Consider the following 20,687-nt stretch of genomic DNA (forward strand, 5'->3'; position numbering starts at 1 on the left):
TTTGTGTCCACCCGACGAGCGGGCCCGGAGACAACGCATACAAGCGCGTCGGTCACCCCATATTAGCTGAAAGCGATGTAAGCTTTCGAAGAAGGATTTCCTTGCATTCGTTTGAGAGGCCAGCGGAGGGGGGCCGTCGACATTTTAATGACCGCGATAACCGCCACGAGAATCCCCGAACCGGACAGGAGCTGGAGTTCAGTCAAGGGGTCAAACACAGGAAGAGGACACCAGACTTTTTGTCTACGACAGATGCACTGCACAACGCTACTCGGCGAAGTTCCCGTTTGTCACACGTCTGAACCTGATAACTTGGCGAATGGTATGCGTCATTAGATAGGCGACCAGGATTTGTTAGGCGCTCCATGAGTGTACAAAGGAAAGGATATAGGGCGGCCTGGGCCCAGTTTTCTGGCGCGCACGGTATGGACAATACTTTAAGACCGTTGGCCGACGCTAGGTTTCCTTTTTGTTGGTTGGTTTTCATTTCTCTTGAATTTGTGTTTTGCGGAATATCTTTGGGTTTCCGCATGAGGGTGAGAGAGGTAGGTCAAGTGACTATTTTGAACCCACGTATCTTTGTTATCAAGGTGGCTAATCAGTGGCCTAGTATGGGCTAATGAATCAGCCATCCTCACTCTCAAGTTGTGGCGTCCCGTTTGTAGGCGGGATGTTAGTGGTAAAAACGAGGAGTTTGATGCATTGGGGGGATTGGACAGGGAGGAGAGGAGAGAGCGCGGAGCCCCCGCTCGACGCGGACCTTGCACGACCTCTTTGTTGCGATCACGAGCCACGAAAGATGTAAATACGTAGTGTAAATGAAGTGTACATATTGTACATTTTGAGTTTACTTGGAGTAGACCGTCGTCGGCTATGTGCCGTCGGCCAACGAGCCAGCAATCCTCGTTTCATCGGATCATCTCTTCTATGGTCGACATCGGCCGACCGATCCACCTATAAAGTTAACCTAGGCTAATGATATATATATATATATATATATATATATATATATATATATATATATATATATATATATATATATATATATATATATATATATATATATATATATATATATATATTTATATATAAGACAGAAATAATGTTTGGCGGTCAAGAAAACCTCGGAAAGAAAGAAAGTGGAGAAAAAAATGCCCGCCAGGTGGGATCCGAACCCACGACCTCCAGAATACCGGCCTGGTGCGATAAGCGCTACGCTACCGGCGGGGCTATTTCTGGAGGTCGGGGGTTCGGATCCCGCCTAGCGGGCATTTTTTCTCCACTTTCTTTCTTTCTTTCCAAATTCTTTATCTGTTTCAATTACCTACCACATCCTCCCCTTTGCTTTCCGAGGTTTTCTTGACTGCCAACTGTTATTTCGGTGTTATATATATGTATATATACATACATACATACACACGCAAGCGTGATATTGCTTGTTTCAATTGAGTACAATCTCATACAACCTGCAAGAAGCCCATTCAGCGCGCCAGTGGAAGTATTGCCTATTCTCACAGATTGTGTAATCGCCTTGCCCGAAGATTGTTGTATGGGATTAATGCCCCATTTTCCCTTCCTATCCCGCTTTGGTTAAGAGACAACAGGTGTGCGCATGTATATTCACGAGGCTGATGGTAACGTTTACTCGTGACCAAATTCCGCCTGCTTCAGTGGTCCCAATTCACACTCGTTTTATGTCAATCAATACCATTTAAAAGCAGTTACCGGTGCACCTTTGTATGCTTTTCCTATCATCTCATGTTCAGTGGCGCTTTATCGCGCTTTTATAATGCTGACGAGTCTGAGTGATTTGCTTATAACATTTGGGATACAGTGGCAGATAATTTTAGTAAAACACAACTTTTATATAGAATCCACGGTATCCAATTATCACGTTCATTTGCAAAGAGTAAAAAATTAAGGGACTTTGCTGGTTGTTTGTGTGCACCTAAATGCGATACCAGTGGCTGAAAAGGTATTTAGGACTCTTTATTCTGCTTCGAGTTGCATCTGCCAGAATGTGTTGATAACCGGATCACTCTAAGAATTGTTTTGAATGAGGGCATTTGAAGAATACCTAGGTTCATCAAAATTCACGCAAAGGTTTGAAACTGCAAACCACGTTCCTTTTCAACTCGCGTTCGATACTAGCAAGTCCGCACGTGTGATTTGTGTCCTGTTGTAAGAAGCGCGCGTTCGATTCTAGCAAGTCCGCTTGTGTGATTTGCGTCCTGTTCTAAGAAGGCCTAAAGCGTATTTCGCGGAAGAGAACCCGGAGCAGTTAGGAAGCGAGGCAGTTTGTTTACAAGCTCTGGTGACTGATTGCTTCGCCACCAGTTCTTCAGCCTCGCGAGTTCTTTAAAGCCACGGGTAATTTCCTGCGGTAGTCGTAAACATTGAGTTTCTATTTTTGCTACTTGGGAAATGAAGGCTGGAGACGCCAAGTGTAAACCTGTCCCGAAGAGTTAAAGGCTTTTACGGCTTAGCTTGCACATTTTTATTTGATTTAAGGGCCTGCTTTAGTCGCGGGGCCGCTTTAATTGATTGATTGTGGGGTTTAACGCGCCGACGCAACGCAGGCGATGAGGCGCGCCGTAGTGGAGGGCTCCGGATTAATTTTGACCACCTGGGGATCTTTATCGTGCGCCGAAATCTCGTACACACGGGCGTTTCTGCTTTTCGCCTCCATCAGAAAAGCGGCCGCCGCGGCCGGGAATCGAACCCGCGACCTTGTGCTCAGCAGCGCAAGCGGGGCCGCTTTAGGACGCAACTTCAGGGTACGAACCTTCGGAGTACGCGATTGTTAGTTTTCTTGGGCTTCAGACAGCGGTGCAAATAACTGCTTTAACATATGACCTTTCAAGACGTAGGGAAACAAATATATGAAGATTTAATGCCGGGCACCCACGAAAGACGTGGCGAAAAGAGCGAATGTTCGTCTTATTGGAGGGGTTTCCTGAATTTTCTGGGCAGGAATGGTGTTCAGATGCCGACCACAAAACCACTTACGGTTATAGGCCGCTTTCACTCGCAAAACTGGGTTTTGTGGGCGTTCTGCGAAGAGGCCATACTCCTTGTTTCCGCGGCGGTACGATATAATTTGCTGAGTTTGTAAATTTCAAGAAGTTTTCGTTGGGAACTAACCCGCCATATTTATTTGACGAGGCATAGGTTGCTGCATGCGATACATGGTGCTCCGGCCTCGCCCGTGAGCGCAACAAAAGAAATCAATAACATAAAACACACTGAGCGATTTGTTTGCGTAGAGGTAGAATGACTACAAACAAATTTTCGCAACCCCTTCACCATTTTTTTTGGGCGTGTCTATCTATCGTCTATTAAATGTGTGTATCATTTACTAGTGCGTTGTGATAGTACATGTTCCATGGGCCTGCTTCCACATGCCGTGGTGGCTCAGTGGATAAAGCGTTGTGCTGCTGGGCACGAGATTGTGGGTTCGATTCCCAGCCACGGCGGCCGCTTTTCTGATGGAGGCGAAAAGCGAAAATGCCGGTGTGTACGATATTACGGTGCGCATTAAAGATTGCCAGGTAGGCAAAATTAGTTCGGAGCCCGGCACTCCGGCGCGCTTCATCGCCTGCGTTGCCTGGGCGCGTTAAACCGTACCATCAATCAAATCAATCGTGGTCCTGCTTCCGAATAATTCATAGCGTACCGAAAAATGAAGGCGCAGGAACGCCTGAATAACAGCAGCCGCCGGAAAATACGGTTCACAGGGAATTGTAATTTAAATGATAGGACCGGATGGTGAGCGGATATTAAATAGAATACAATGACATTTGATAAAACCTTGGCATACACCACAGTAATGATTCATCATTATAAAAACAGCTCAAATAAGCTAGACGGTCTGCATACCGTCCGTGAATTCTATAGACTTTTTCTTCGACACCCACAAAAAGGTTCGCAGTCATGCACGACCATGCCTTCTGCTCCTTACAAATGAAGTGAGGGTTATAGAGCAGGGGTGGTACTAATGCTGCCAAAGTGAGCGTTGCCATACTGCCATGTTTTTATTTTCCCCGCTCTGGATGAATTTTCTTCTTACGTGCACAAAAAGCCAAAGGTCAGGTGCTTTTGAAAGCGTGCTTCGCCAAAAAATGCGTAATAAAAATAATTTTACTGCGCGTGAGCGCGACCTCCGCGTTAAGACGTACGCTGCACAAATCGGCTCAGACCGAACTTTAAAAGAAGTGCAATAAAAACGTGGGACTGCGTGAAAACATTCCAATACAGACACGTGCTAAAGTACACTAAAGCACCATGCTGGTAAGAAGTCAAAAATGGTAATATAGGTAAATTTTACCTGGTGAGATGCGTTGATAAAAAAATAAACAAGCACAAGGTATGACGGAAGTTGCATCATGAACACGGAAAAATGAGGCAATAGCAAAACGGCGGGTCTTAAATGGCACACGAACGACACAGCAACAGAGCTAACCGAAATAAAAACATGGCAACAAAAAGCACGCAAAACAGTATACGCTTACTCAAGAAGTAACTTAAGGATCAACAACTCACACTAGTTCAGTGTTATATATATATATATATATATATATATATATATATATATATATATATATATATATATATATATATATATATATATATATATATATATATATAAGTATTTTTAGAGAAGTTCGCCGATGCTTCATCCCAGGACCTCTATAGTATTTCCACCAAATCGATTGGTAGTCTAGCGATTCCAGTGAGAGTGGCACGGAGACGCGATATGGCTTCTGCTGACCTGCAATGGTAGAAAGGCCCGTCAAGCAGCGTACTTTCACTAGTTTTAAAGACGATAGTCTTTCTTGGGCTACTTAAACCCAGAAATTTTAAATGCGAATGCATTTATTAGTCGGGGGTTGTCTTGCGTCCATCGAGCGGCGTGCGCCTGCATTCCTCCAGCGCGAGCGCACGTGAGCGCGCGCCTCGTAGTTCTGCCTTCGTCGTCGTCGTCGTCGTCGTAAATGCGAATGCATTCCTTAGTCGGGGGTTGTCGTGCTCCGTCGGCGTGCGCCCGCAGGTGTTATCTCTCCGCGCTCAATGCCGAACGCATGCGCTTGAAGCGAGCTGTACTAGTTTGCTCGAAGCGGCAAGGACGGCGAGTACTGCGGTGTTAGTCTCGTGTCTAACGTGTATGGGAACTTGATATCGCACGCCGTTGCCACGTCTCCCGTTCGAGACACGTCTCCGTACAAGGACTTGTACACCCTTGCCTACACCGGAGACGGAGTCTTTGTGGTGACCGTGTACCTCGCGCCCAACCTCGCTCGAGACGCCGTTGCCGCGCAGCTGGACGCGGCTATGGAAAGTGTGCGCGTGCGCTCCAAACCCTCTGACCCCATAGTCTTGGTTGGCGACTTCAACGTTGGCGTGCGCAAGAAGAGTGGCGAGTGGCTGGTCGAGTACATGCAGACCAGGCACTCTACGCATTGTCTCTCTGCCGGCTTCGACACGTGCCCCACTACCATTCACGGGAGTTGCATTGATCTGGTCTTTATGCGAAACTGTGACGCGCGTATTCTTCTCAAAGACCTATTGACCGTGCACTTTAGCGATCACAAGGCAGTGATTGTGGCCGTCAGGTACAACGATAACACAAACAGGTGCTGATGAATAAATGATTACGTTCACACTCTCGTCATTAATTACGCCATTACTCGCAACACACTCATCGGTGCACCCAATGCGTTCGCATTTCTGCACGATTCCCTTCGGGGAGGTGCGGGGGAACAGTATACGCTTACTCAAGAAGTGACTTAAGGATCAACAACTCACACTAGTTCAGTGTTATATATATATATATATATATATATATATATATATATATATATATATATATATATATATATATATATATATATATAAGTATTTTTAGAGAAGTTCGCCGATGCTTCATCCCAGGACATCTATATTTCCACCAAATCGATTGGTAGTCTAGCGATTCCAGTGAGAGTGGCACGGAGTCGCGATATGGCTTCTGCTGACCTGCAATGGTAGAAAGGCCCGTCAAGCAGCGTACTTTCACTAGTTTTAAAGACGATAGTCTTTCTTGGGCTACTTAAACCCAGAAATTTTTGGTCTGTCTGTCTGTCTGTCTGTCCGTCTGTCTGTCTGTAACTCGATTCAGCCACCCGGCCAAAGTAAAATGCTTACTGCACAATAGTCTTATATACTCACAGCCAAATGTAACCGTGTAAGCCCGGTTTATATGTTCATACTTGTCAACTTCGTTGAACAAGCACCAGACATAATACAAATATAACACAGGAAATTAGCACTCAAGGGATATTTACAGTGTTCCTTTATTTAAAAATTCCTGGATGCTTGGTTTTTCGATAGCAAATGATATTCTACATCTACTGCAGAAAACCGCCGCCCGCTGTTGCCCGCGCCACCTCCTGGCGGCATATGAGAAATCACGCGGCAACAGCAAAGAAAGGTTGCACTAGCTAGGTTTTACGTTCTGCTTGGAACAGACGTGGAGCAAGGTAACGCGGTTGTATAAAGCTTGAAGTCGGCCGCCTCGATTCACGCGCGTCTCCGCCGTACTGCAGCGCTGGCATCGAGGAACCCCGCCTATAGCAGTGGAACGTGGTAAATTCAAATCGCCTTGAGCAAACCTTTGGTGTGTTTACCTTGGGATGAGCGCGACGGAACAGAAACAGCATGAGAGGGGAGCGAAAAAGCAAAGGGGGGCATTGCCTTGGCAAATATCTACAAAGACTATCGTCTCTTGACGACATTTGCAACGGAAGGAGCACATACGCGGACAATTTTTTTCTGTCCACACCACTTTGTGAGTGAGACTGAAATAAACTTTTTGATTGATTGATTCATTCATTCATTCATTGATTCATTGATCGATTCATTTATTGATTGACAGAGTGCTTGAATGATTGATAGATTGATTTCTACGAGCTTCCATCGATGCGAGCCTGGTGAATATTGTTAGAACCTCATTCTGCTGCATACAGGCTATCGGGTTCTAATCCCAGGCATGGTGGCTATATTGGTCCCGAAGGGAAAGTGCAAGGGGTAATGAAGACTTTCGGTGCGTATTTAAGGGCTGTGGTCATTGCACTAATGCGGGTTCTAACCAGAACACGCTGCACAACTTCATCGCGTTATCTCATCATTTCAGTTGTTGCGCATTCTTACTGGGGTCGGTGACTGAGATTGTCATTTATCTGAAATATTTCGGAAGATCCAAAGCTATAAATTAAGGTTCGAACTTAAATAATCAGAACACCACATATTTTACCGTCGCATAAGTATAATCATTATTTCCTCAATTGCAAGCATCCGAGTTTGAAGTCTTCCCTGCTGCATTGCGCAGTACGCTGGGTGGAGCGGTGTAAACCCTAAGGAATGCGTTAATGTGGAAGAGTTTTTGTGCTTTTACCGTGCCAGGAGAAACCCACAGGGCGACAAGTTTTTTCTGGTGTCTACGACCGAGACAGCAGGCCACGCAACGTAGAGTCCTTAGATATCAAGTAGTAGACATCAAACATGCGAAAAGCACTTCTAAGAGGGTTCAACGTTCAAGACGCCTTACCCCTTTAATAGCTCGCCAAATTTCACCTGGTTCCTGTACTTTTGCTGGAATACAATTGATGACTCAGTCTTGTCGAAGGATTTCTTCTGAGCGCGTTATTTTTATTTTTGTTCACTTGAAGGATCAGTAATATTCTTTTTTAGAGGTGGGAAAGCAACGGAGAAGAGAATTGATTCGAACGACAGCTTCGGGTTACGAGATTTTGAAGACACCAGCAGAACGCCCAACCAGATGTTCCCTGACTTAAAGAAGGCAGAGGAAAAGTTGTACGGCTCGCTATCCTTTCGGTAGGCAAAGTAATATTTCAGGGTGTCGAACTCCGTACTGTCCGGGGCACAGTGACAGGTGAAGGCTGCACTCACGAACAATTGGAGGGGCGGTTTGGGCACACCGAATGTATATCTGCCTACTCTGCATGAGCCTCGCCTACGACGTCTAACTTAGTCCAGTGTTAGGCATTAGGCTTCTCGAAATTCACACTCGCTCTCGGAATGCACTGCAGGAGTTATAAAACGGTTACACCGTATATCATCATCACCATCATGGTTGTGTCCACTTCAGGACAAAAGCCTCATCCAAATATTTCCGGCCACGTATACACCACCCTGAAATTAGTGGAGGACTGCGAAAACCAAGGGCCTGTCTGTTACAGACTCAAGTACGTGTACGTTATGGATCCATGTTGGCCATGAGCACGCGTAAGGGGTTCAGGACGCGCGAACAGAGGCATATCGACTATGCACGCACGTACGACCGTACACATGACGGTTTAAGACGCTCGACCGAGGGCCCATGACTAAAGCTGAAACAAAGCTACAGTTACCTTTCCTTTTGAAGTAGGTTTCGCTGCGCATAGTTATTCGTGTGGAGGACGCAATCCCGCAGGATACGCGAGAAAAGGCCTTCCACAGCTCCCGCTGTAAATTATAAACCTGTGCTGCATTCCATCACAAACGAGCCTTCCGTGAACCGGTCGGTCTCGTTCCAAGTCCACCACCAAACAAAGAGCTCTGCACACTGTAGGGCAAATAGTTTTACTCTCTGTCATCCTGCACTTGTCTCCAAGGCAGGCGGCGACCTTGAAGTGGAAGTTCAACGGGGAGCACTCGCATTTCCGCATGGCCGCCTAGCTGGCATCTTTGCCGGGTATGGCGGCAGCCGCACAGGAAAAAAACTGCGAAATCGGCCGTGTTCTGGTCGTGTGGCAACGTCCGGCCTAGAAATGCAATATGTAGGCCGCTTTTCCGTTCTAAGAAATTTCCGTTTAGCGCTGAAAATGGCAGGACACGTTGGACACGTGGATTCGAAGTGCGCGAGGGTAGGTAGAGCACCACCACTTAATGTGAGTGCGATTAATATTACACGTGTTGACGCTACTACCGATTATCGGGCTGAAACGCAGCAGGCGATAGACGCCGGTGTTTGTTTTCTTCGAGATGCGGGCGCAAAGCGCATGCGCTGGCACGGTGGCCACCGACATGGCGGTTTTCAGTGTTGCCAGGCGGAGAAATTGCCCGCTAAACTTTTCATTGAATACCACCTATACGGTTTGAGTATTCCGGCGACCGTTGTCCAGGTAGCGACATCTGATGAATTAGTCTCAAAGCAGACCACGCATAATTTGTTCGACATATCTATTTGATTTCGTTTAAAGTAGCTTGAATGTTTCACTTTCTGGATGAAGCGTTCACAATAACATTAGCTGTTTTGAGAATGCTGTAGGCGTCATCTGTACAAATTTAAAAAAAAAGAAAAGATGTTGGTGTCACAACCTACTGAGCAGAATTGAAATCAAGGTAAACTAGAATTTACACCCACACTAAATATTTCGGAGAGGAATGAACAAAATATATTGTAGTAATTACCTCAATAACGTACACTACCGTGCCTCGCACAATTTTGGAAGCATAAAAGCATTCTGCGAGCCCAGAAAGTTTTCCAAATTATTTGAGGAGGGCGAGGATTAGCCCCAGCAGGGGCGGCCATTTTGCACGTCGATCTGAGAGAAACAGTCATTTTTCTTTCTCCTGAGCATCATTTAACCAGAAAAACAAAATCCCGCCATCTCCACGAAGTGAATGATGATGAGAGGGGCGCAGAAAATATGTGTATCGGTAAAACCGTGGAACAATCGCCCACACATCATATACATACTCGACACGTCAAGCTTTCCACCGCTCTAATGACAAGCCCGTCGACGACGTCGATGTTTGTGGTCGTTATGTAGGGGTTGTTTTGGACGATGAGAATCTCCATGGGTAAGTTGGCGAATTCGGTGTATGACATTTTAGCCACCTTGGCTGTCGCTTTCTGCAGACCGTCTTGTGTCGTGTACCCCCGGTAAGTGTCTTGAATGCGTTGAACGTTTTGCCCTCTTCGGCCAATCTTTGGTTGGCCAATCCCTAGGGGGATACTGCTACAATCATCATCATGGTGCCGTGCCGTATACAGCAGCAACGAGGGACGGGACAGGGCCGGAGTAATGTAGCTTCGCCCCTAAAATGGAATGAACCACATCAACTAAGATTAATTTTATCGGCTGTACCAAGCATCAAGCGCCGAGCAGACTGCATTTCCTGTAACCAAGACGCGAAGGTCCACTCTGTCTGTTCAAGAAGCTCACTGGCGACGGTAAAGCCTGTGCCGGTCAGTTACCGTTCGCGCTAACTCTCGCGCATACGCAGTCGACTCCCGCAAACACGGTCGACTCCCGTAACAGACACGACCGTGGCACCTAAAATGGACTCTCGGAGTTTTATAAAGGTGCCACGGTCGTGTCCTTTGACAGCAATTTATGCGTTCAGAAACGAGGTATCTGCATTGGGTCGTGTGTGGCGCCGGTACTGTGCAATATTTTTTTTTGTCGGCTGTAGACAGACGTCTGCACAGTGCTTTCAATGGAAGCAAAGTTCTTCAGGTGTTTAGATATGTGGATGATTTTTTAGTTTTTTTTAAGAAGCTGGATTTTATCGATTTTAGTGATGGTTTCAATGACTATAGCGATTGTTTTAAAGACGTGTTGGTCACTTTTAATGAGATGGGACAAGGCTTGGCTTTCACACACGAGCTGCCTGCCGAGGGGAACTTGCAGTTTCTAGATCTTGAGCTTTCTGTGCTGCAAACCCATGTATGCTAGGCGTACAACCCACGCTCCCGCAAACCACTGCTGCCATTCAATTCGGCCCACTAAAAGACGGTAAAACGAGCAATTGCTACGCTCTGTCTAGAATCCGCCCTCCAAAAGTCTCGCGAACGTGCGGCCCCCACCAGTTTTCATCAACAGATTGAGAGGTTGCGTTCGTCAGGGTATCCTAATACCATTCTGGTGGTGACTGCGGAATCCCTGCTGCAGAAACTAAAAGGCAGGGTCAGGGAAAAAGCAAAAGAAAGGCAAAAGAGCACCGACAGGCCCGAGGTGATACCATATATCCACAAGGTGACACATAACCTTAACAAGGTGGCGAGCAGGCACAATGTCCCTGTCGTTTTTCAGCGCAGCGAAAGCTGTCAAAGTTGTGTGCGCGCATCCCTGGGGATGCAAGAAAAGGGGCGGCTTGCGGTAACAAGCACGCCAGACGCTATGTGGACCGTGCAGTGTCTGTTGTTTATGAGTTGCCACTATACTGCGGCAAGTCCTATATAGGACAAACCGGCCGGTGTATCAACGACCGGGCCCGTGAACAAGAACTATCACTCACAGGTGATAGCGGTGCGAGTCGTCCTGCGCACTGCGCAAAATGCAGACGCGTGCCGTTGTTCCATGAGTTGAGGGTGCTGAGACACAGCAGAGACACGGTGGCACGCGAAATTTTGGAGGCCTACTTTATCAAAAATAGGGGCGCAGATTGTGTCAGTACTACGTCGGTGAGTTTGCGGGAGAGCGAGTTCCGCCTTTTATGTCGCAATCGGTAGCGCGCATGTGGCTTGCGCTTCAGGTGGTCTGTGCGCAGGCGCGCCTGTGTGGTGTTGACGTTTATATGCAGAGGAGGGTTCGAAATAAAATTGTTGGTAGTGAGCGCTCGTCCCGTCTACTGTGTTTCTGTGTCCTCGTCCTTTGCGCTCGTTTTAATTTTTTTAATCCCAAACTTGTTTTTCTCCAGTGCTATCGATTTCGGCAGAATAATGTAACGTGTTTATTTCGCGGAAACAGACTGTGCTCCCAAGTTCCCGCTTGCTGTTAACGTGGAACTGGACCATCCTAGTCTCCAGTGAGGGATATCAAAACTTCCCTCTCCGGCACCTCATTTTCTCCAGCTATGCACCAGAATAGCGCACATATCTTGCCACAGGCAGTCGTTTATGACCCGGAAGAGACCGAATGAGCCCCACTTTGCAGGGTTTATGGTGATGAGGCTAATTTAATTAAGATTACGGTGGGTTCGGTCGCATGGCTCGCATGGGTTTGTATAGTCGCGGGAGTATCGTCCCGAGAAACTGTTGTAAATTTTACAATCATAAGTACCTTAAAATGAAATACACTGTTTTTTTTTTCTGTGCTGAGTTTCTTCTATGTCGATGGTTAGTTCGGGGTTGTAAAATGCGCGTGAAGTCTTTCATATGCACAACAGCTAAAGGTAGGATATAAATTAAAGTTGTTCCACTCACTGTGTAAGCTGCCAGAAGTGCAGAGCAGTGATTCGCCATAATGGACTCTAGCGCCATTATGCGCTGACTGCAACCACCCAATGCAAATCAAATTTCCCGCTTTGGCAGTGTTCGCGCGCCCACTGCCTGAAACTGCGCCAGCGGGAGTTATCTTCCTTTTGTGCATGCGTTTCCTCCCGCACGGGCCGGGGCCCGGCGCTGCAGTGCCACTTTTTTTCCCGCTTGCTATCTTAAAGGCCGTGTCTAGAGTGCCGTCTGACGGTATGATAAGCACTCCACTATATCGACGTCCACCGGCGTTATGTGGCAAAATTGCCGCGTCTGGCAGTACATCGCTCTAGATAACATAAAGCTAGGCAACCGAACCTAAACATAACATAAGATAACCTAACGCACACAAAGAAATAGTTTAAAACACCAAAACTAACATAAGGCATAAAAATTATACTTCAATTGAATAATGAAAAAAACAACCGACGCCAGAGCCGGTCTCGAACCTCTGACTTCGGGATTAAGAAGGTAACACGAATCCTCTACACCACAACGACAGACTCTTTGGCCAGTGCTAGCCTAGTGTTAAATATTCGAATGTCGTCGGACGGCACTCTAGCCATGCCTGCAACGATCAGCTTGACCGCCGTCGGACGGCACTCTAGACACTGCGAATCTTAAAAACCAACCCAATGAGCGTTCCTAACTAAATGATCGCGGGCGCTGCCGGTTAACTGCGTATATTTTACGTCAAATGTACTTCAAGTTTTTTTTGTTTTGCGCTAAACAACGGGGAGACGTATGAAAAGCGCCAACGGTTCACGAATTTCAAACCACCTGCCTTTCGAAGCCTCTGTGGGACGCCGCGTCTACAGCCGCTTCGACAGAACGCTGTGGGGCTCTACTTTGGTCAAGCGAGCGAGATTCGGCGACAAGGCGAGCCCAGTAAAGGCTCTGCACTTAAAACTAGGAATTGTATTTATCTAGCACTATGATGCGCGCAACTTTGAACTTTGCCTACCATTTTCGCAAGGATGGTTCTGCAATCGCACCGACTTTCATTTTATTTCCATCCAAAGAAAATTAGCAACTGAAAGTTTTATCGGAGTGATATAAAGCCACTCTGAAGCGACCATGAATTAAGTTTTCATATCAATATACGAAAACAAATTACAGCATGTTATACGCTGAGAAAAAACCGCATGTAACCCTGCTTAGATTCCGGCCATTAGGTCGCAGAAATACGTGTTATTCGCCATTTCAAGAAGATCGTCATTTAATGTCTCGCACCCGTTTGGTCACAACACCAGCTACAATGACTCCGGTAAACAGCCGAATTCGGCAGAAGCCGCCCTTGGTGCTTGACTTCTTGACTTTGCGCTCTACGTTCTTTTTTCGTCGCTGTAATTGTTCTATTGCTTAGTGCAACACGATTCCTTAAGCTTACCTGGATATAAGTGTGTATAATTGCAGTAAAAAAGCGGACTATTTTTTTCCTCGCACTCCACACCAAACTTCGGTGGCAGGGCGCTGCCATGGGAGGTTCCCGTTTGAACCCATTCCCATTTCATCCTTCCCGCTTGTTCCTTCCCGTTTCAACCCGTTCCAAAACGACCTTCCCGTTTCTCCCTTTCCCACTTGGCCCGTTCCCGTTTGAACCCGTTCCCATTTCAACCTTCCCGTTTGTTCCTTCCCATTTCAACCCGGGGCGAAAGAACCTTCCCGTTTCGCATTTTCCCGTTTAGCCCCTTCCCGGAATAACGTACCCAGTTTATGAAACGTTATAAAAAACATTTTCATATTGTTTTTTTTCTTCTTTATTTCCGTTTGTTCACAGCCGCTGCGATAGCATGCTCAGTACATCCAGAATCCTTGACTGCTTTTCAAACCTGGGCTTCACTTTTTGAATCTACAGACGACGACATTTGGTTACAATTCAAGTCATACCAATTAACAAATCTTTTAATCTTTTAAATTAACAAACCCTAACAAACAAATTAACAATTAATAAAAATCTTTTAAATTAACAAACCAATTAACAAATTAACAACAAATTACAAACACGTCGCTTATGAAAACGAAAACAGAGAAATACCTAAATGCACTTAACTAAATGTATTAAGGTCGCGAGGGTCGCCCTGCGTCTGCCCTCGTTTGTTCTTGTTCGGTCGACTGACTCTCGTCTCTAGGTTCTTTAGATCTACCCCCAAAACACCAGGCACTTAAGTTTTATTACATTAAAACGACGCCATCAAGGCCGTGTCCCGAAAGAGTGTGAGGAGGAGCTACTAACACACACGATCAACCAAAGGTTTATACACAAACATATATATTATCCACACTCAAGAGCTAACTTTAACTCAAGCTTCAAGATATTCATCAAAGGACGAGTAAATAACTAATAAAAACCAACCGACCCATAGCAACTCCGAGCGCTGGCCATCGACCCTCGGGCGGCCTCTATAAGTATTGTTCCTACGACGCGCACCGAAAATATGCTCAGCGCCGAAGGAATTTCGGCCTTTGTCAACCAGGCGTGTCCATTACAAAAGGAGCTGTCAGTCCTTCGTCACATATGCCACGTTTGGCTATTAAAAATCGCAGTCATGAGAAGCGGCGAAAATTGATTGATTGTGAGGTTTAACGCGCCGACGCAACGCAGGCGATGAGGCGCGCCGTAGTGGAGGGCTCCGGATTAATTTTGACCACCTGGGGATCTTTAACGTGCGCCGAAATCTCGTACACACGGGCGTTTTTGCTTTTCGCCTCCATCAGAAAAGCGGCCGCCGCGGCCGGGAATCGAACCCGCGACCTCGTGCTCAGCAGCGCAACGCCTTAGCCACTGAGCCACCGTGGCGGGTGAGAAGCGGCGAAAATTATAAACATAGCTTTGCGTTTTATTGATTCTTGTTATTCCCGTCACTCTAGTGTACTCAATTTGCGTAAAATAGGACAAACCTTCAGAAACTTAAGCAGCGCAGGGTCGTCTCTAGCCTAAATTTTCTTTACTACACAAACTTAAAATTGTCGCGGGAATACTAACTCCACGGGACTTTCAGACGTTCAGCGAGAAGACATCATAGTAAGATAATTAGGCATCCAATCAGCTTAATTACTATTCGAAAGTTCTCTTTGTTTTCTCGTGCAATTTCTTACTGGAATAAGTTAACTGAACGAACAGTGAACCCGGTATCGTTCGAAGAATTTCCCCCCCGTATTGGAAGTATGTGCTCTGGTTGAATCGTCGTGTTTTAAAATTGGAATACATTACGAATGCATATCCTTGTTCGGACCCCTTTGCGTCTATTACATATTTATGTATTTTACTTATTTCTGTTTGGCGTTTTTAAACTACGATAACCAATACTGATGTGTTTTTATGTTCACTCCTGCATGAGCCCGACCAGGCCGTAAAGTATCGGTAAATAAATGAAGAAATCTGCCCACTACTCACGTAGGAAAGGCATTAGTAGCCAATTCCCAGATTTCTGCACATGGTTTTGCCTTTTTTAAAATCTCTCTTACGGACATCTTTGATCTATAGATCTCTCGAACCCGAAGACCAAGTTACGCTCCAAACAATGAGCATAAGCGCGGCTGATAAACAAATTTCAGCCGCACGTACGAACACCAACTGCAGAAAAATCCAACGCGTGCAATTACTCAAGATATTGGGTATCTTTCTAGCACACTTTCGCCGCTACATATTTTGTGTCAAGATGGCAGTATCGGCCTAAGGCATTCGGAAACTTTTATCGGCCGGAAATATCGGTCGATTCCGGAAAATTTGGTGCATAAAAGTTTTTAGTGCATGACCCGTTGTTTCTAAGCACATTTTGGGGAACAGTTTCGAAGACAAACGCATGTTTTCAGAAATTCAAATGGGTTGGAACGATGCGGGTTCAAATGAGAAGGGCGCTTTGGGAGCTGGTTCTAACGGGAAGGGCGTTTTGGGAACGGGCTGAAACAGGAAGCGCCCAAATAGGAAGGTCGTTTCGGGAACGGGCGCACACGGGACGGGTCAAGCGAGAAGGGCGTTTCGGGAATGGGTTCAAACGGGAAGAGGTCAAACGGGAATGGGTTCTTTCGGGCTACACCCGCTGCCATCACTGTTTTTCTGGCTATTTTTAGTTGTCTAAATTGGGTTTTATTGTTTCACTCACTCACTCACTCACTCACTCACTCACTCACTCACTCACTCACTCACTCACTCACTCGCTCCCTCACTCGCTCCCTCACTCGCTCGCTCGCTCGCTCACTCACTCACTCACTCACTCGCTCACTCACTCGCTCACTCACTCACTCACTCACTCACTCACTCGCTCCCTCACTCGCTCCCTCACTCGCTCACTCACTCACTCACTCGCTCACTCGCTCACTCACTCACTCACTCACTCACTCACTCACTCACTCACTCACTCACTCACTCACTCACTCACTTACTCACTCACTCACTCACTCGCTCCCTCACTCGCTCACTCACTCATTCACTCACTCGCTCTCTCACTCACTCACTCACTCACTCACTCACTCACTCACTCACTCACTCACTCACTCACTCTCTCACTCACTCACTCACTCACTCACTCACTCACTCACTCACTCACTCACTCACTCACTCGCTCGCTCGCTCGCTCACTCACTCACTCACTCACTCACTCACTCACTCACTCACTCACTCACTCACTCACTGACTCACTCACTCGCTCACTCACTCACTCACTCGCTCACTCACTCACTCACTCACTCACTCACTCACTCACTCACTCACTCACTCACTCACTCACTCACTCACTCACTCACTCACTGATGTTATCGGTGCTGATGTAGTCGATCTGTTAATATTCGCGCGGATCATCGGGCAATTTGTTGCGGCGCATGGGTTTGCTGATTTCTTTCCGATTGCTGTTGAATTACGTCAGTTTTGTGTGTATGAGGTGCCAGAAGGGTGGGCTGTGTCAAGATTTGTCGTTTTTGGTTTCATTAAACTAAGTTGTTAGTAAGCGCTCGTCCTGTGCAGTTCTTCTCTTTGTCCCGCGTTTTTCTGCGCTTTTATTTAGTATGTCTCCATACCAACTTGCCACTTGTCGGTGCTCCTAAGATTCATTTCAAGTTCTACGGGCTCTTTTTTGTGTGCTAATCTCGACGTTACTAACCCTGCGCTATTGACCTCACTCATCGCTGTTTGCTCCTGCCGAGCACGCTGCGCCTCTTGGTATGCGAGGCAGGCGAAGTGTCCACCCGAGCTTCAAGGCGTCGTTGGCTGGCTGCTGCCTACACGCAGCCACGCGAGGAGACTTTCCAGGCTTTTTCGGTCTGAGTGGAACCGGCAGGCAAGATTTTTTAGTGACTGCCTGCGTGTGTGCTGTGCCTCTTCTGTCAACGCGGTTGGTGTCGGTGGGTCTTTTTCGCAGTGGAGTAAGCAGGCGGATGACCTTACAGACGTTTTGTGGAGGATGGTGTTCCCAACGCTTCCGAAAAAGAAGCGGCAGCTGCCTTTGGATGGCCAAGTCTTAGTTCTTGGTGACTGTCAGGTTCCCAACCGTTTCCGCGACGTTCTCCAGCACGGGCCAAAGTTCTGCCTTCCTCCGGACCTCATGCCGTTTGCCAAAGTCGCCTTGACCCGTTCCTGCTCACGCCTTGCACCGGAGTCGGACAAAGAGGTTTTTTTTGTGCTGTTGCCTGAGGGAATGTTTTCTCAAAAAGCCTGTGCTGCTATATAGAAGAAGTTTGTTCCAGTGACCCTTAAACCGGAGGCTGTGGAAAGGCAAGCCCTTGAGCTCACTAAGAAGATTAACCTTCTGAGCATAGCAGCTTCTTTAAAGAAAGCCAAAGGGGTGCAGCTGGCCGTGTTCTTCACAGCTAAGTCCCACAAAACGGGCATTCCATTCAGGGCAATTGTGTCTGAACGCCAGTCTTGGCAGTATGAAGTTTCGGGGTTCCTATTGATGCATTTGAAGTCACTGAGCCTAGCTGTCCCATTTCTTTTGTCCTCTTCTCTGCAGCTGGTTGAGTTTTTGGTAACGAAAAACCCTGGCCACTGCACCGGCTTCAGTGTAGACGTTCAGGATTTGTTCTATAGCCTGCCGCATGCCCAGCTTATGCAATCTGTGAAAGACTGCATTACTGTGCTGAACGATGAGGTTGCTTTTAGAAATCGCTACGGGAACTGGGGTGAGGGATTTCTTGAACTGTTGGAATTGTAGCGGCCACTTCTTCATCGAGAGCAAGAGCCACCATCATCATCATTGGCCGCTGCCGCCAGCGTCAGCAGCGCGTGGCCACGACACGCAGGACGAGCCACGCGCCACAGAACATCATGGCCTCCGCGCTGCTCGGCCGCACTCCACGGGCTGCTCCCTGATTCTCGGCCCATGTTGTCGTCCCCACGCAACTCTAAATAAATGTAGGCCCTGGCGCACCGCCTCATCGGCCGCCTACATTATTGGTGACCCGGACGTCGCCAGCATGAAGCCCCACTTAGCTTGCCCTCTGCCGCCCTACCCGGCCTTCGAGTGACCCTATCCCCGAGCCTGGTTCTTAAAAATGGAAGCGCACTTCTTCATCCGCGGCATCGACTCACAGACCGAGCGCTACCGCATCACCACCGCCCTGCTTCCGGCCGACCTACGCTGTGAGCCGCTAAAACACGGCGAGCGGCCCTACGACAAGCTAGAGGCCTACGTGATGGCACGCCTCGGCTCGAGTCATTCTTACCCCAAGGACGCTGCGTCGCCCCCTTCCATGGTGTCCGCGCACGCAATAACGCACGATGGAACCGGAACTGCGCCGTCCAGCTTGCAGCTGCCCTCGTGCCTCAATGAATTTTCGACACGAGAGCGAAGCAACGTTGCACCACCTCCCGGCTTCTCTGAACGTCACTCATCCACGTTTGGCCACTCTAATCTGGCTGCGCCCACGCACTCGACTCCTGGTGATTCCACCATGCCACTCGATACAACTGCGTTGCCACCTCGCCCACCGTTCTACCCCAAGAACCCCGAGGTGTGGCTTATGCAGATGGAGTGCTATTTCGACCTGTACCACATCACAGCCCAGGAGGATACTCCCTGATGTACGAGTTCCTGCCATCAAGCTTAGCCTCCAGCTTGCCGCAGCCTCGAGGCCAGCCCTACGACGAGCTCAGGACCGTCCTCCTGACACGCTACGGTCGGTACCTAAAACCACCCACGCCAGCCGCCCGGCCTTGCACCACCCCGGTCGGGGACCTTGTTCCTAGCACCAGCATGCTGGATGCTGGCGTCGGCGGTACCACCCTGCGACGGCACCACGGCAACTGCGACCACGCTCTACCCCGTAGATGGCAGCCCAGAGGCAACGACAATGAAAGACTGCACCTTACGCCCTAGCACTCCGTCGCCCAATGTATCTGCACTGCCTCCCCGCAGCACTCAAGCCCCGGACTGGCTCCTCAAGAAACCCTTCTTAGCACCTTTCGTGCAAGCGGCAACTGTCGACCCAAGTGCAGCTTCGGGAACCAATACAACATTTTCGTTGACACAGCTGGAGACGTCACTCGAAGGCGCTGCACCACGACGCACCTCGACCATCTGTGCTGTGGCTGACGCGTCTATTACGGTTCCCCTGCCGCCGCCGCAAATCACACATGAGACGCACACGGTTGTACTCGTTTCCAACGTGGAGGAAAGCCCGTCTTCCAGCGACCTGCCCACCATGGCTGAATGGACGCTCAGTTTGCGAGCCGCAAGTCCCGCACGTCTAAAGAATCCGCCACGAGGTCCATCTCATGAAAACGCACTTATTCGGTCTCGAAGCGGCCCCCACCAACCCTCATGTGTGCCGTCGTGCGTAAAAGTCGCCGCCGACGCTGCAAGCGCCCACCCCGAAGGCGGTCTGCTGCGCTGGTAAAACAGCAGGAATCTCACGTCGACCGCCTGCTTCGGCTCTGCCAACGCCGGAGGCGCGTGCGCTGGATCCGTCGTGGTTTTCTGGCTCATCACAACCTGCTTTCGACTTCCGCAAGACGGAAACGGCGCAGTCACTGTCGGCGTCACGTACCGGCTCCGCGTCACGCATGCGAACCGACGCTGTGTCTGAGGCTATTCCCTCCACTCCAACTTCAACGCCGTCGAGCTGTTTTTACACCGGCACACTCACGATGTGGAACGCTGCACTTCCAGCGCCCACCCTTCCAGACCGGTGCCACCATCATCATTTATTTTCACACCCGCGGCAGCCTGACATCGGTTCAGCCGATTCGTGTTCAAGATCGTCCGCTGCTATACTCCCAGCCCAGACCACCGGAGGCTACAATGCCCTCCGAAAGCCCTTAAGCTGACGCCGTGGACTGTTCAAGGACCTTTGACCATGGACACACCATGTACATATACTTATGCAGCCTTCCTCACGCCCGTGCTACCCTGTGTATATACCTTCCAGCACTAGTTGCTCATGTTCTTGTTTTCTTGTGTCGCGCTCCGCGCTAGGGGGGGAGCCCTGTAGCGGCCACTTCGTCATCGAGAGC

The sequence above is a fragment of the Haemaphysalis longicornis genome, unplaced genomic scaffold (genome assembly GCF_048455015.1).
Source record: "Haemaphysalis longicornis isolate Haplotype H1 unplaced genomic scaffold, Haemaphysalis longicornis Haplotype H1 scaffold_3, whole genome shotgun sequence".
Classification (NCBI taxonomy): Eukaryota; Metazoa; Arthropoda; class Arachnida; order Ixodida; family Ixodidae; genus Haemaphysalis; species Haemaphysalis longicornis.